Source organism: Elephas maximus, chromosome 25 (assembly GCF_024166365.1).
Source record: "Elephas maximus indicus isolate mEleMax1 chromosome 25, mEleMax1 primary haplotype, whole genome shotgun sequence".
Lineage (NCBI taxonomy): Eukaryota > Metazoa > Chordata > Mammalia > Proboscidea > Elephantidae > Elephas > Elephas maximus.
Window position 1 is genome coordinate 24,172,894 of NC_064843.1, and position 17,062 is coordinate 24,189,955.

General features: G+C 42.3%; 1 long non-coding RNA gene across 1 annotated transcript; it reads right to left on the reverse strand.

Moving 5' to 3' along the window:
- Window positions 1–1,965: 1,965 nt before the first annotated feature.
- Window positions 1,966–17,051, reverse strand: LOC126067414 (uncharacterized). The gene is made up of 3 exons (XR_007515397.1): window positions 16,897–17,051; window positions 16,562–16,779; window positions 1,966–2,107 (listed from the first exon to the last, which is right to left on the reverse strand). It is a non-coding gene; the product is annotated as an uncharacterized LOC126067414 (long non-coding RNA).
- Between the last annotated feature and the right edge of the window lie 11 nt (window positions 17,052–17,062).

Below are 17,062 nucleotides of genomic sequence, written 5' to 3' on the forward strand. Positions count from 1 at the left end.
AAATGTCCAACAGGTGAACAGATGAACAAAGTGTGACATTCTCGAACAATGGAATACTACTCAACAGTAAAAAAGAATGAGCTCTTGATACATACAAAAAGAAGGACGAATCTCAAAAACATCATGTTGAGCAAAACTAGCCAGACACAAAGGTAATATTATTATATGATTCCATTATATAAAGTCCAAAAAACAGGCAAAACTAATCTGTGTTGATAGAAATCAGAACAACGATGGCCTCTGAGGTGTGAGGATTGAACTTGAAGAGGGAGCCAAAGGGAACTTTCAAGGCAGATGGAAATGTTCTAAATCTCCATTTAGCCTTTTATATGTATTCGTCATACCTCATTAAGATTTGTGCTTTTTTCTGTATGTAGATTTTAGCTCAACTTCAAAAAAGATAATAAAAAAATTCATTATTACCATTATTATCATCATTACTGTTGTCATGCTGGTACTCTTTATTGAGCACTTGGGCTCAGATCATCTCATTCAATAGTCAAAGCATCCCTATGAGATAAGTAATAACACTCTTGCATTTAGATGTGGTAGCAGAGTTTTAGAAAGCTTGTCCAAGGCCATGCAGTTAACAAGTGGCAGGGACCAAGGTTCGTGCTAACTACACCAGGTCAGGCTGAATTTATGGTTCTGGCTCTTTTGCTTGCTTGCCTGTAAATTCAGTGCCCCTTCTGATTTCCATCACCAGCATGGCAGAGACACTGTAGAAATCACTTGTTCGCACACAGAGTTTGGGAAGCCAGTCCACAAACTGGCCAGGGATCTAAGCTTTCCTAACGCCAAGGCCTCTAGAAGCCTCTCCTGGCTCCTCCTCTGTAACCTGGGGAATAAGGCATGTGCTGGGCTGGGAGAATGAGGCATGTGCTGGGTACAGGGCCTCTGTGCTCCTAGGAAGGGTGTGGTGGAGATGGGCACAGTATATGCTACCATGACTAAGCCTCTTACCCCTACCTCCAGGCAAAATTTAGGCCTGATAGAAAAGTTTCTCCTTTCTTTTTTTTTCAACGGACCCCTAAAACATTGGACTAAAACGTGCTTTCATGATTACTGCATCAAACTTTTCCATGTATGGGTTGGGGACTCAAGCTTGGAGGGGAAAAAGATTTAATTGAAGATATACAGTGACTGGTGGCAGAGTTAGACTGGAAACTGTATCTACATACTTCTGGGTCAGTACTTTTTCTGCTTACCCAAGTTGGCTTCTTCTTTTCTAGGCTTGACTTTCCAGGGAAGCTTCCTTGGGATAGGGGCAAGAAGGCAGTATAGGTGACCGTCTTTCCTCTATAGGACGCCCCCCAAAACTCAGTTTTAACTGTTCCTCTGGGGGTATCTTTATTTAGAGGGCATTGCTTAACCCACTCTTGTGAAGTGCTAGAGACCTAATGTATCACTCTTAGGAGCATTTGCTTCTTTAAAGAGGAGGAGTAGAATACTTAAACCAAGGGATGTGCCACTGCGGAATTGTGGGTTGAAGGCACTGGCAGCATCAGTGAGATTCCCAGGACCTGTTGCAATACACCTTCAAATGTCTCGCTGAGCTTGCTGGTTCCTGGGGACCCATCAGTAAAAGGATCATTAGGGGTTTTAGGATTGGCCTCTGGAGGTGGGTAGTGTGATTGACAGAGCTCCAGCCCCCCGGTCAGGGGTTAAGGTGCAGAAAGGAGTGGGGCCTGACAGAATGCTGCCTGCAGTTCATGGGAAGGGACTTGCCTCCGGTTCTGCGACAAAGGCAGGGCTGTCATAACTCCAAGCCTCAATGAGAAAGAAGTTGTAGAAATTGTGTTTGATATTGGATTTCTAGTCTAAGATCTAGAAGTGTGTTTTGATTCCTGTTCTCTGTAATTCCCAAAGAATGGGTCCCTTTCTTTTCTCCTGGAGCCACCTATTTTGGGCCCTTCTCTGTGAGCTCCTAGGAGGTCAGAGGAGCCAAAACAAATGAAGCTGAAAGTGATCTCTTTATTGGCAAGTAAATGATTGAGGAAGCTCTAGGTTTAGAGGCTCTCAGGGCAAAGAAGAGCAAGCAGGTGGTGTTGTCCATGGACCAAGGATCTCGAACCACATGGAGTCTGCATTAGGAGACTTCACAGATCTAGTGAGAGAGGGAGAATCAGTGATATAAATAGAGGGCAGTAAAAAGTGAAGGGTGGGGATGGGAAGTGGAATCCCTGCTGCCTTCAGCTCCAGCTCAACCAATACCAGCACATCAGGACATCAGGGCACTAGTTATCAGCTGGGCCACTGATCCTGCTGCCTGTCCTATTCACAGTGTTACATATTACACAGGGGTAGGAATGAACCATTTCCCCTCTCCGGACTTCGGTTTTCCTCTCCTGCCATTGCAAATACCTAACTGGCTTCTCAGGTCCTATACAAGGTCTGGTGTTTCCCTTTCCACCTTCTCCCCTCCATCACTAACAGAGATCATCCTTTCTATTCATTTCTTTCCTGAACTCTAAGAGAAAGGGTAGCTTATCCTTGGGCCATCATCTCTGAAGGAAGATGTATGAACCATAGCAAGAATACAAGAACATTCAGTCGTATGCAGAAAGAAAATATTAACTACCATAATATTTTATAATGATATAAAAATCAAGCTTTACTAATCTATAATGTAAAGAATGGCAAGTACACATCACACATTTATAAGTACATGTATGTATAAGTGTATGTTCAAAAGCTTGTTTTTAACTGACAGGGTTGTGCAATGAAAATCTGCACTAAGGATGGGAACCCTAGGACCCAGCAAAGGCCCAGATAGCCTTGTCTGCCTCTACCAGGTATTCACCTCATCAGGGGTTGCTGTCCATCTTCCCACAGCTGGTAACACTGCACTTGTATTAGTGTTGGCAATATTTATCAATCCCACAATGGTCCTGGAGAGTCTCCATGTACTGGGTTCTAAATGAGGGGGTGGGTATCTCCTCTAACGGAATCCAAGATAATATGGGCCTAGTGCTAAACTAGAAACCCTGGTGGCATAGTGGTTAAGAGCTACGGCTGCTAACCAAAAGGTGGACAGTTCGAAATCCACCAGGTGCTCCTCGGAAACTCTAAGGGGCAGTTCTACTCTGTCCTATAGGGTCGCGATGAGTCCAAATCAACTCAAAAGCAATTGGTTAGTGCTAAACCTGGTGCCCTGGTAGCATAGTGGTTAAGAGCATGGCTGCTAACCAAAAGGTGAGCAGTTCGAATCCATCAGCCACTCCTTGGAAACCATATGGGGCAGTTCTACTCTGTTTTATAGGGTCGCTATGAGTCAGAATCAAACTTGATGGCAACAGGATTGTTTTTTTTTTTGTTTGTTTTACAGTGCGAAACCTGGAAAGTTTCCTTTTGATCCCCCTGGTAATTGGCCTTGAAATACAGCTGAAAATTGGTCATATGATCCACCTGGAAATTTGCCTTTCCATCCAACTGGTAACTGGCCATGTGGTCTACCTGATAATGTCCTTGTAATAAACCCAGAAACTGGCTTTGAATTATACCTTGAAGTGGGTTTCTTTGACTTGAGAAATCTCTCCTACTGATAAATAACTTTTTACTCCACCTTGATGTTTTATAAGAATTAGAACACTCACAAAAAAAGAAATGTTTTCACATTTAGACCGTCTCTCCTTATCTTTTCCCACCATAGGCAACCCAGTACCTTATCTGCAGATGTCCCTTTAAAGCCAGCCTGAGATGGGTTATAGGGCCTAGGTGACATAGAGGAGAGGTACAACCCAGGCAACCTGGGATCCAGTCAATCTGTACCCTTCTCTTTAGGGTTAAGGCTTTCCACTCTTCCTACTTCTGGTTAAAACTTCTTGGCCTCTAACGCTGGTGCAGTACTGCCAAAGGTGAGACAGATAGTCACGTCATTGCCTCTAAGGCAGTAAGGATAGAGCACGGAGCTCTGAGCAACGCATCAAGAATCTGGTTTCCTAACCTAATTAATTCAAGGGCATGCTGTGTGACCTTAGATAAGTCCTGTTCCTCTCTGAGCCTAGGTTTGCATTTTCACAGAATAGGAATGTTTGCACTGAATTATCTCTAAAGTTCCCTTCCAGGTCTTACTCCTCACATTATCCCCACAAATTTACTGGTGTTCTTAAAAGGGTTGTGGCTTTGGATGGAGAAGAATCAGTTCCCAACAATGAGAAGAATCTGTGCCTGGAGAAGTTCTCTTCTAGGGCCCAGAAAACCTTTAGAAGTCTTATCCCACACTAACTTTCCCCCAGGCCCACCCTTTCCAACTCACCTGTGAGTCTCATTGTAGCTGCTTGCTTCTCAAGAAAGAGGAGAAGATAAAGAACTAAGTATATGATGGACTTCATCTTTCCAGGAAAGGCTTTAGCTGTGTGTGCCAAGGGTGGAGTTAATATTACAAAATGCACTACTCTTTCTTAGTGTCATCGGTAAATGCCACCTCCCTCACTCCCTGCTCAGTGAGGAACACTGCATTCCCCAGGGACTTTGCACAAAGACACAATGTCAGAGGCCTTGTCCTCCCCCATACTCCCTGGCAATGCTTTATCAGCACTTAGGGATAAGGAAGCCAAATTTCTAGCAGTTACAGAAGAAATTCAGTTCAAAGAGGAGGAGAGAAGGGAAATTCGGTTCACTTAAGAGTACAAAATTTGTCAATGCCTGCATGGTCCTCCAGATTCTAAGTTCTGGGCTCTTTCCACATTGCCATCTTTTGAATAATCCATCTCAGACACAATACTGTACTTCTCCTTGTTTCAAAGCTACATTTCATTCTATATCAGAAGGGGTAGTCGTAGAGGTAGGACCACACTGAAGACAACTGTGATGGTTAGTGTTATGTGTCAACTTGGCTAGGCTGTGATTCTCAGTGGTTTGGCAGTTATGTAGTTTGGCAGTTATGTAATGATGTAGTCACCTCCACGATGAGATCTGATATAATGTAATCTCCTCCATGATGAGATCTGTTATGAGCAGCCAATTAGTTGAAAGGGAGTTTCTTTGGGGGTATAGCCTGCATCAAAAATACATAGACTTTTTGGCAAAGCTCGCTGGCTTTTGCTTTGCTCTGAATCCTGCACTCAGCTTGACGTCATCTGAACTCTGGTTCTCAGGACTTGAGCCAGCAGCCTGCTATCTGAACTGTCAATCTTGGGTTCATCAGCCCCTCCACTACATGAGCCAGGAGAAGCCTCCAGCCTGACACTTGACCCATGGACTTGGGACTTTCCAGCCTCTACAACCCTGTGAGGCATTTCCTTGACTTAAATCTCTCTCTCTATACATATGCTTCACTGGTTTTGCTTCTCTAGGGAACACAGCCTAAGACATTTGATACCGAGAGTGGTTCTAGAGAAACAAAACTGTAAGAAATGAGTTTTTAAAATTGGTTCTCAGGTCTGGTTAGTCTTAAACATGTTGATGATTCTGCTTGCAGTAGTAAAGAGGGCACTGCTAATTTGTGGCATGAGGTAGCAATAGAAATATGCAAAATATCACCAGTAATAGACCAAGCATTGGTGAGAGGTGAGGCTGTGGATAATTGCTTGTTTGATACTTTTCTACAATTTTGTCAGAATGAGAATTATAAGGAATTGGGTTGGTTGGTCCTACTTTTGCTAGATGGAGTGGTGAAAGAAAGAGATGGGCTCAGGGCTTCAGAGTCAAAGCTCAAGTGCCAATTAAATGATGTCAAAGTTGTCACTTGTGCCCTGAAAGAAAGCCTTATTTCTTCTAGTAATAGAGCTGATATTGTTGAAAACCAAAACCAGAGTCTTATCGTAAGAGTGGCTGAATTACAATGTCAATTCAATTCCCAATGTTGAACGGTATCTGAAGTTAAAGTGAGGCTATTGATTGGGAAGAAACAGGATCCTGAAACTTGGAATGGGGATATGTGGGCAGATAATCAGGCAGCTGGAGACACTGAGGCCCTAAATTCTGTAGAATCACTCCTGCCAACAAAATCATCAGCCCCTACACTCCCATCTGAAGAGAATAACCCAGCCGTGTCTATAGAGACTTTGAGATATCTTCTGGGGTGGTATCTGGAACATCACCTGAGGCAGATGCCTTACAGTACATTGCTGAATGTTCTCAAAACACACCCCCATCATCATTTTTGCTTCTAGACCTCTAACATCTTTCTGGTACTCTCTGCTTTCAGCCTGGATCCACCTGACATCAGCAATGATAGCCCTCCTTCCATGTCCTCTTCTGAATCCAGCTTGAATTTCTGGCAGTTCCCTGTCAATGTACTGCTGCAACTGCTTCTGAATGATCTTCAGCAAAAGCATACTTGCATGTGATATTAATGATATTGCTCAATATTTTATGCATTAGGTAGGATCATTTTCTTTGGAATAGGCATAAATATGAATCTCTTCCAGTTGTCTGGTCAGGTAGTTGTCTTCCAAACCTCTTGGCATAGACAAGTGAGTACTTCTGACGACGCATCCGTTTGTTGAAACATCTCAGTTGGTATCCCACCAATTCCTGGGGCCTTGTTTTTTGCCAGTGTTTTCAGTGCAACTTGGACTTCTTCCTTCAGTACCATTGGTTCTTGATCATATGCTACCTCTTGAAATGGTTGAATGTTGACCAGTTCCTTTTGGTACAGTGACTCTGTGTAATCCTTTCATCTTCTTTTGAGGCTTCCTGTGTTATTCAATATTTTGTGCATAGAATCCTTCATTACTGCAACTGTAAGCTTGAATTTTTTCTTCAGTTCTTTCAGCTTGAGAAATGCCAAAGCTTCCTTTTTGGTTTTCTAGCTCCAGGTCTTTACACATGTCACTATACTTTGCTTTCTCAAGCCGCCCTTTGAAATATTCTATTCAGTCTTTTACTTCATCATTTCTTCCATTTACTTTAGGTAGTCAACATTCAAGAGCAACTTTCAGAGTCTCTTCTGACATCAGTTTTGGTCTTTCTTTCTTGTCTTTTTGATGACCTCTTGCTTTCCTTCAAGTATGTTGTCCTTCCATAATTCGTCTGGTCTTCAGTCATTACTGTTCAAAGCATCAAATCTATTCCTGAGATGGTCTCTAAATTTAGGTGGGATATACTCTACGTCATACATTGGCTCTAATGGACTTGTTACTAATTTAATTTCAGAGGACACACCTTTCACCACAACAGTAAGAAACAAATTTGGGAAGGAAGCCCCGGCATCCTTGAAGGTTGCTGTGATTGCTATTTTATGCAAGTCAGATTAGACAGCAGGAGCTGACCTAACTGAATTAAGACACCTAACTACAATGGGACTGACCAGACCCTGTGATGGTAGGGGCCGAGTGGCAGCACTCAATCAACAAAGACAAGGTGGGCGTGGTTACCATAATGGACAGCAGAGTCAAAGCAGTAACCAGAATAGTCTTAACAGTCTGATTCGTATGGACTTATGGCACTGGCTACTTGGTTATGTATATGTCCCTAGGTGTGAAAGAGATAGAAAATCTACCAAATATTTACTTGATCTGTACAAGCAAAAGAGTTCTAGGTTAAGTGAATGGCAGTTTAACTCAAATCTCCAGAATAGAGAGCCATAGCCCCTCGATCGTTTCCCAGACATGAGTGAGTTTACAGACACACAACACCCTGAATGAAGCGGAGGACGGGTGCCCTTGAGGAAGGACCCCACTGTACTTCCAAAAATTTGCACAGTTAATCTTTCTCTCAGCCTTTCTCAAAGGGATCTATGGCATTTTATGAGAGTGGCTGCTCATTGCTGAAAAAGAAATAGACTTTTCAGGGTTTACTGGTTACTGACTCTGAACTGACACTAACTCCAGGAGACCCAAAACATCACTGTGGGGCATATGGAGGTCAGGTTATTAATGGAGTCTTAGCTCATGTCAGTCTCACAGTAGCTCCAGTGGGTTACCAAACTCATCCTGTAGTGATTTCCCTGGTTCCAGAATGTGTAATTGGAATAGACATACTTAGCAACTGGCAGAATCCACACAGTGGATTCCTGACATGTGGAGTAAGGGCTATTATGGTAGGAAAGGGTACGTGGAAGCCATTAGAACTGCCTCTACCTAGGAAAATAATAAACCAAAAGCAATATTGCATTCCTGGAGGGATTGCAGAGATTACTGCCATCACTAAGGACTTGAAGGATTCAAGGATGCCTACTACATCCCCATTCAACTCACCTGTGTGGACTATGCGAAAAAGAAAAAAAAAAGATGAATCTTGGAGAATGACACTGAATTACTGAAAACTTAACCTGGTGGTGATTCCAATTACAGCTGCTCTTCCAGGTGTGGTATTATTATTGGAACAAATTAATATATCTCTTGGTACCTGCTATGCAGGTATTGATCTGGCTAATGCCTTTTTCTCCATACCTGTTTTGAAGGACTACCAGAAGCAGTTTGCCTTCAGCTGGCAAGGCCAGCAATACCTCTTCAGTATCCTAGCATAGGGGTATATCAACACTCCAGCCCTATGTCATAATTTAGTCCGCAGGGAACTTGATCACCTTTCCTTTCCACAAGACATCACACTGGTCCATTACATTGATGACATTACGCTGATTAGACTTAGTAAGGAAGAAATGTCAATGACTGTGGACTTATTGGTAAAACATTTGTGTGCTAGAGGGTGGGAAATTAATCTGACGAAAATTCAGGCATGTTCCACCTCAGTGAAATTTCTAGGGGTCCAGTGGTGTGGGGCATATTGAGATATTTCTTCTAAAGTGAAGGATAAATTGTTTCATCTGGCCCCTCCACAACTAAAAAGGAGGCACAATGCCTGGAGGGCCTCTTTGGATTTTGGAGGCAACATATTCCTCATTTGGGTGTGCTACACTGGACTATTTATCAAGTGACTCAAAAAGCTGCTGGTTTTGAGTGGGGCCCAGAACAAGCAAGGTTCTGCTACAGGTTCAGGGTGCTGTTCAAGCTGCTCTGCCAATTGGACCATATGACCTATCAGGCCCAATGGTGCTTGAAGTTTTAGTGGCAGATAGAGATGCCGGTTGGGGTCTTTGGCAGGCCCCTATTGATGAATCACAGTGCTGATCCTTAGGATTTCGGAGTTACCATACGGGTTTGTGTTATTGATCTTGATTAGCAAGAGGAAATAGGATTGATATTACATAATGGAGGTAAAGAAGAGTATGCCTGGAATGCAGGAGAGCTCTTAGGGTGTCTCTTGGTACTACCACGCCCTGTGATTAAAGTCAATGGAAAACAACAGCAACCCTATTCCAGCATGATTACTAATGGCCCAGACCTTTCAGGAATGAAAGTTTGGATTAACCCACTAGGCAAATAACCAAGACCAGCTGAGGTGCTTGCTGAGGGGAAAGGGAATACAAAATGAGTGGTGGAAGAAGGCAGTTCTAAATACCAGCTACGACCACGTGACCAGTTGCAGAAACTAGGACTGTAATTGCTATTAGTATTTTTTCCTGTGCGTGCATCAAATATTTTTGTTTTCTTCACTTATAAAATATAATACGTAAATAGGACTTTTTTTTTAAATAGGACTAGTGTGTTTTCAGTTGTACATGTGTTAATTGTATCATGTTAGTTGCAAGTACAACTTTGAATTTGTCTTTATTCAGAGATTCTATGTGGTTTAAGGAGATTTGTACAGGTGCCAGGTTGACAAGGGGTGTACCATGATGGTTAAGGTTGTGTGTCAAATTGGCTGGGCCATGATTGTCAGTGGACTGGCAGCTATGATATAGTTTGGCAGTTATGTAATAATGTAATCACCTCTGTCATGAGATCTGATAAAATGCAATATCCTCCATGATGTGATCTGCTCTGAGCAGCCAACTCAGTTGAAAGGGGGTTTCCTTGGGGGTATGGCCTGCATCCAATATATATGGACTTTCTGTCAAAGCTTGCTGGCTTTTGTTGTGCTCTGGATCCTGCACTCAGCTCATTATCATGTGAACTCCAGTTCCTGGGGCTTGAGTCAGCAGCCTACCATCTGGTCTGCCAATCTTGGGTTCCTCAGCCCCTGCACCTATGTGAGTCAGGGCAAGCCTATAGCCTGCTGCCTGACCCATGGATTTTGGACTTTTCTACCCCTAGAACTGCACGAGCCATTTCTTCGTTATAAATCTGTCTCTTGCTCTCTGTATATATATACACATATGCTTCACTTGTTTTGCTTCTCTAGAGAACCCAGCCTAAGACACTTTCCATTTGGTGATCTCTGATGTAAGCAATCAGTTGAAAGCGGAGTTTCCTTAGGGGTGTGGCCTTCCTCCAGTATATAAATGGATATTCTGGCAAAGCTCACTCTCTTTATTGACCCTGCAATCTTCTTATCATCTGACCTCTGGTTCTTGGGACATAAGCCTGCAGAAGTCTCTGGCCTGCCACTTGACCTGCAAATTTTGGATTCACTAATCCCTGCAACTCTGTCAGCCAGCACAGGCCTTCAGCCTGTTGCCTGACCTGCAGATTTTTAGTTCATCAGCCACCACAACAACGTGAGCCAGTAGAGGTCTTCAGCCTGTTGCCTGACCCACAGATTTGGGACTTGCCACTCTCCAAAAGTGCATGAGCCATTTCCTCACAATTGCAAGAGCCTTTTTTTTTAAGTAAATTTCTCTTTATATGTATTTATATATGCTTCACTAGTTTTGTTTGTCTAGGGAACCCAGATTAAGACAACAATGTAGCTTAATGGAAGCCAAAGAAAGAAAGTTTCAAGAACTCAACAGTGCACACCACTGTCAAAAGTGGCTGTGAGCCTGGTACTGGTACAACAACAGACACATGGACCAATGGAACAGAATTGAGAATCCAGGCATAAATCCATCCACATATGAGCAGTTGATATTTGACAAAGGCCCCAAAACAGTTAAATGGGGAAAAGACAGTCTTTTTAACAAATGGTGTTGGCATAACTGGATATCCATCAGCAAAAAAATGAAACAAGACCCATACCTCACTCCATGCACAAAAACTAACTCAAAATGGATCAAAGACCTAAATATAAAATCTAAAATGATAAAGATCATGGAAGAAAAAATAGGGACAACGTTAGGAGCCCTAATACATGGTATAAACAGTATACAAAACATTATAAAGAATGCAGAAGAAAAACTAGATAACTGGGAGCTCCTAAAAATCAAACACCTATGCTCATCCAAAGACTTCACCAAAAGAGTAAAAACACTACCTATAGGCTGGGAAAAAGTTTTTAGCTATGACATTTCTGATCAGCGCCTGATCTCTAAAATCTACATGATACTGCAAAAACTCAACTGCAAAAAGACAAATAACCCAATTAAAAAATGGGCAAAAGATACAAATAGAGATTTCACTAAAGAAGACATTCAAGCAGCTAACAGATATATGAGGAAATGTTCACGATCATTAGCCATTAGAGAAATGCAGATCAAAACTACAATGAGATTTCACCTCACTCCAACAAGGCTGGCATTAATTCAAAAAACGCAAAATACTAAATGTTGGAGTGGCTGTGGAGAGATTGGAACACTTCTATACTGCTGGTGGGAATGTCAAATGGTACAACCACTTTGGAAATCAATTTGGTGCTTCCTTAAAAAGCTAGAAATAGAACTACCATACGATCCAGCAATCCCACTCCTTGGAATATATCCTAGAGAAATAAGAGCCTTTACATGAACACATATATGCACACCCATGTTTATTGCAGCACTGTTTACGACAGCAAAAAGATGGAAGCAACCAAGGTGCCCATCAATGAATGAATGGATAAATTATGGTATATTCACACAGTGGAATACTATGCATCGATAAAGAACAGTGCAGAATCTGTGAAACATTTCATAATATGGAGGAACCTGCAAGGCATTATGCTGAGTGAAATTAGTCAGTTGCAAAAGGACAAATATTGTATAAGACCACTATTGTAAGAACTTGAGAAATGGTTTAAACTGAGAAGAAATCATTCTTTCGTGGTTACGAGAGGGGGGAGGGAGGGAGGGTGGGAGAGGGGCATTCACTAATTAGATAGTAGATAAGAACTACTTTAGGTGAAGGGAAGGACAGCACACAATACAGGGGAGGTCAGCACAATTGGACTAAACCAAAAGCAAAGAAATTTCCTGAATAAACTGAATGCCTCGAAGGCTAGCGTAGCAGGGGCAGGTGTCTGGGGACCATGGTTTCAGGGAACATCTAAGTCAATTGGCATAATAAAATCTATTAACAAAACATTCTGCATCCCACTTTGAAGAGTGGTGTGTGGGGTGGTAAACGCTAGCAAGCAGCCATCTAAGATGCATCAATTGGTCTTGACCCACCTGGATCAAAGGAGAATGAAGAACACCAAGGACACAAGGTGATTACGAGCCCAAGAGACAGAAAGGGCCACATGAACCAGCAACTACATCATCCTGAGACCAGAAGAACTAGATGGTGCCCAGCCACAACCGATGACTGCCCTGACAGGGACAACAGAGAACCCCTGAGGGAGTAGGAGAGCAGCGGGATGCAGACTCCAAATTCTCATAAGACCAGACTTAATGGTCTGACTGAGACTGGAAGGACCCCGGTGGTCACGGCCCCCAGGCCTTCTGTTGCCCCAGGATGGGAACCATTCCCGAAGTCAACTCTTCAGACATGGATTGGACTGGACAATGGGTTGGAGAGGGATGCTGGTGAGGAGTGAGCTTCTTGGATCAGGTGGACACTTGAGACTATGTTGGCATCTCCTGCCTGGAGGGGAAGTGAGAAGGTGGACGGGGTTAGAACCTTGCAAAATGGACATGAAAAGAGAGAGTGGAGGGAGAGAGTGGGCTGTCTCATTAACAAAAAAAAAAAAATTTTTTTTTTTTTTTTACAGGGAGAGTAATTGGGAGTGTGTAGCAAGGTGTATATGGGTTTTTATGTGAGAGACTGACTTGATTTGTAAACTTTCACTTAAAGCACAATAAAAATTATAAAAAAAAATGAGGCTGTTAAATCCGTAAAGATAAAGACGGACATGTGCCCAATGCTTTTACCAGGGTTGTTGGTAGTAACTTAAAGTAACTAATGTTGATTAAGAAGTTTAATACAGTTATTGGGTTGGGTTGTCAGTTGCAGAATAGATAACTGAGGCTATCTTTTTAAACAAGCCTGACTTCATAGGGAGCAAGATTTGGGGCTGCACCCGGAACTTGAGATGAGATCCAGAGATGTTTTTGAAAGCTGGGAGGAACTCCTAAACCTGTGTTGAAAAAGGAATAATAATAAAAAAAAAATACTATCAATGAATCAATAAAATACAAAAAGAGGAAAAAGTTGAGAAAGTTTGGTAAGATCTTGGAGTGATATTACAGAAAATGATGGAGCAGGGAACTACAAAGACCCATCTTCTCTGCCAAAACAACTACTACACTGTCTAAAACTGTCAAGAATCAATTTTGTGCAGAACTCTAGAATCTAGTCAAAAACTTAGGACAATCAGGGGAAAGTTTAATGAAGAAAGAAGCTACCGCATGGTGGTAACTGGGCACTGTAGCATTTTAAATTGCCTGCCTACCATTCCTCTCCATTTCTGCAGGGCCTGTGAAGATGGCAGCCAACTCGCCTCGGGCAGTTCACTATGCCACAGAGAGCAATACAAAAGAACTGTGGTTGTGTGTTATGGCCTGACTGGGGGCTTCCTCAAGGACTGGCACAAGGGCTTGTCTTTGTGTTGTGTGACTCAGAGCATTCCTAAGCTGAGGTGACTAACTAGACAGCTTTTATTGGAAGTATTTAAAGGCAAAAGTTTTGGATGCAGTAGCAAGGGAGAACAATGGGACAAACCACCGATAGAATGAAAAGCTTGGAAAGGTAAAGATTGGAAAAGGAGCTATGTGCAGAGAAAAAAGGCTTTTTAAAGCTCCTGTGTATACCAGGAATCAAGTAGTCCACATGTATGCCTGGGGCTAGATACACGCTCAGAAAAGGCCTGAGAAAACCATAAACTTGCCTCTCTGATTTACCTTTAGGCTCTGCACAAGCAATAGTTGAAGGCTAAGGCAGAGTTGTAAATTTCCTGATTAAGAACTGAAGGAGTATCCCAATACAGGACAAATCTGAAAAGATTAGAGAGAAAAAAAATTTTTTTTTCATTTTCTTTCTCGGTTACAGGCATTTTGGAAACTCTGCCAAAAACTACCTGAACATCAACAACAACAACAACAGCAAAAAACTACCTGACCACTAAGCTAACAACTGAGGCTTCAGTGCCACACACTACAAAGTATATAGACTATAAAAATCATTTAGGAAAGACACTAAACAAAGAACAACATAGTAAAAAACCACAACCCACAAAGAGCAGCAACAACAAATCGGAGGAGGAAGGAAAATCTGATTTCCAGAGGTACCACATAATAATATTCAAAGTGTACAGTTTTTCATAAAAAATTACAAGACATGCAAAAAAAAGTAGGAACATATAGCCCATTCCAAGGAGGAAAATTTTAAAGAAATTGTCCCTGAAAAAGTCCAGGCAGTGAACTCACTACACGAGGATTTTAAATCAACTGTCTTAAATATGCTCAAAGAGCTAAAGGAAACTGTGGACAAAGGACTAAAAGAAACCAGAAGTATGTTTCATCGTAAATAATATAAATAAAGAGACAGAAATGATAAAAAGGAACCAAACAGAAATTCTGGGGTTGAAAAGCACATTAACTAAAATGAGACATTTACTAGAGGAATCCAATAGCAGATCTGAGCAGGGAGCAGTAAGAATCAGGGAACGTAAAGATAAAAATAAGTAAAACAAATCAGTTTCTGTCCAAATGATTCCAACTCATAGTGATCCCATGTACATCAGAAAAGAACTGTGCTCCACAGGTGTCTTAGTTTTCTAGTGCTGCTACAACAGAAATACCACAACTGGATGGTTTTGACCAAAAGAAATGTATTCTCTCACATTCTAGGAGGCTAGAAGTCCGAAATCATGATGCCAGCTCTAGGGGAAGGGCTTTCTCTCTCTGTCGGCTCTGGGGGAAGCTCCTTGTCATCAATCTTCCCCTGGTCTAGGAGCTATTCAGTGGAGGGACCCCTGGTCCAAAGGACATTTTCTGCTCCTGGCACTTCTTACTTGGTGGTATGAGGTCTCCCTCTCTGCTCGCTTTTCTCAAGTGAAATTGACTCCAGGTACAACCTAATCTTGTAGATTGAGTCCTGCTTTATTAACATAACTGCCTCTAATCCTGCCTCATTAACATAATACAGGTAGGATTTACAACACACAGGAAAATCACGTCAGATGACAAAGTGGTGGACAATCACACAAAACTGGAAATCATGGCCTAGCCAACTTAACACACATTTTGGGGGGACATAATTCAATCCATAAAAATAAGATTTTCAATGGCTGGTTTTTTTTTTTTTTAGAAGTCGATCTCCAGGCCTTTCTTCTAAGGTGCCAATGGGGACTTGAACCTCCAACCTTTCGGTTAGTAGCTGAGTGCATTAAGCATTTGCACCACCCAAGAACTTCTAACATGAAAATAGGTCAACGGAAATTATACAGTCTGAGAAGCTGAAGGAGGAAAGAATAAAGGAAAATGAACAGAACCTAAGAGAACAGTGAGACACTATCAAAAGCATAACGGCAATCTCAGAGGCAGAGGAGAGAAAAAGGGGCAGAGAGAATATTTGAAGAAGTAATGAATGAAAATTTCCAAATTTGATGGAAGAGATGAGTCTACATATACAGTAAGCTCAACAAACTCAAAACAGGATAAACTCAAAAAGATCTACAAGGAGACATATAATCAAATTGTGGAAAGACAAAGAGAGAACTGAAAGCAGCAAGTGATAAATGACTCATCACATAAAAAGGATTCTTGAGAAGATAACGGCTCATTTTTTTCATAAATCATGCAGGACAGAATGCAGTAAGATGATATTTTGAAGTGCTGAAAAACAAAACCGCTGTCAACCAAGAATTCTGTATCTGGCAAAACTTAAAAATGAAGGAGAAATGAAGACATTCCTAGATAAACAAAAACTGAGAGAGTTCATCAATAGCAGGCCTGCCCCCTGGGGAGTTCTTAGGGGTGCGGTGGTGCACATCCTGTCTCTATCTACAAAGCACGTGTTCAGGAAAGGACACGGCAACACTTCTCAGAATTCAGGCTGAAGCACAACACAGATGGCATCTCATCCGTGAGGCAGAAAGATACACTCGCCAGAGGTCACTAGTCAGTAAGTAAGGGAGTGGGATTTAAAAGAAGAAGAAGAAGAAGAAAAAATAGTACGCCTGTCCTACAAGAACTGCTAAAGGGAATCCTCCTGGCTGAAGTGAAAGGACACTGGACAGTAACTCGAACGTAAATGAACCTCAGTAACACCGTCTGTAAAAGAGGAAGGGAAGAGCAAATGGAGTATTCTGGGCCCTTCTAACTGTGATCTCACTGAAACTTCAAAAGACCTAGAGCTTTATAAGGGAATATCTATGTGGGTAACTTTGAGGAGGAAATCAGGACAAGAGGGAAAATGATGGATTTGAGGGCTGCCCGGTACTACACCTAAAATGCCAAATGAACACATGTGTGTTGCAAGAAGTACAACCAGAATGCTTCTTAGAAGCAAGGATGGCGGGATTACGTCTCACATACCTGGACATGTTATCAGGAGGGATCAGTCCCTGGAGAAGGACATCATGCTTGGTAAAGCAGAGGATCAGCGAAAAAGAAGACCCTTGATGAGACGGATGGGCACAGTGGCTGCAACAATGGGCTCAAGCATAACAGCGATTGTGAGGATGGTGCAGGACTGGGCAGTTTCATTCTGTTGTACATAGAATCTCTATGAGTTGGAGCTGACTCAACGGCACCTAACAACAACAAAATGCCATTAGAAGCACTTACAGTGGCTTGGTGGGTACAGCAGACATCAAGCATTCAGTAACTGGGCAAAGGCTCGTATTTCTCCCACCCCCTACTCTCCCCACCTAGGATCTAGCATCTGCTGGGACCCCGAGCTCCTCTCTGAGGGAGGGCACCCTCTGGCCATCTCTCAAGCTCCATGGGCATCCCTGAGGCAGAATAGAGCAGTCACTGGTAAGCTTAGGGCAAACTCTGGACTTTTGCCCTGCCTGGAACTGGGCAGGGGACACT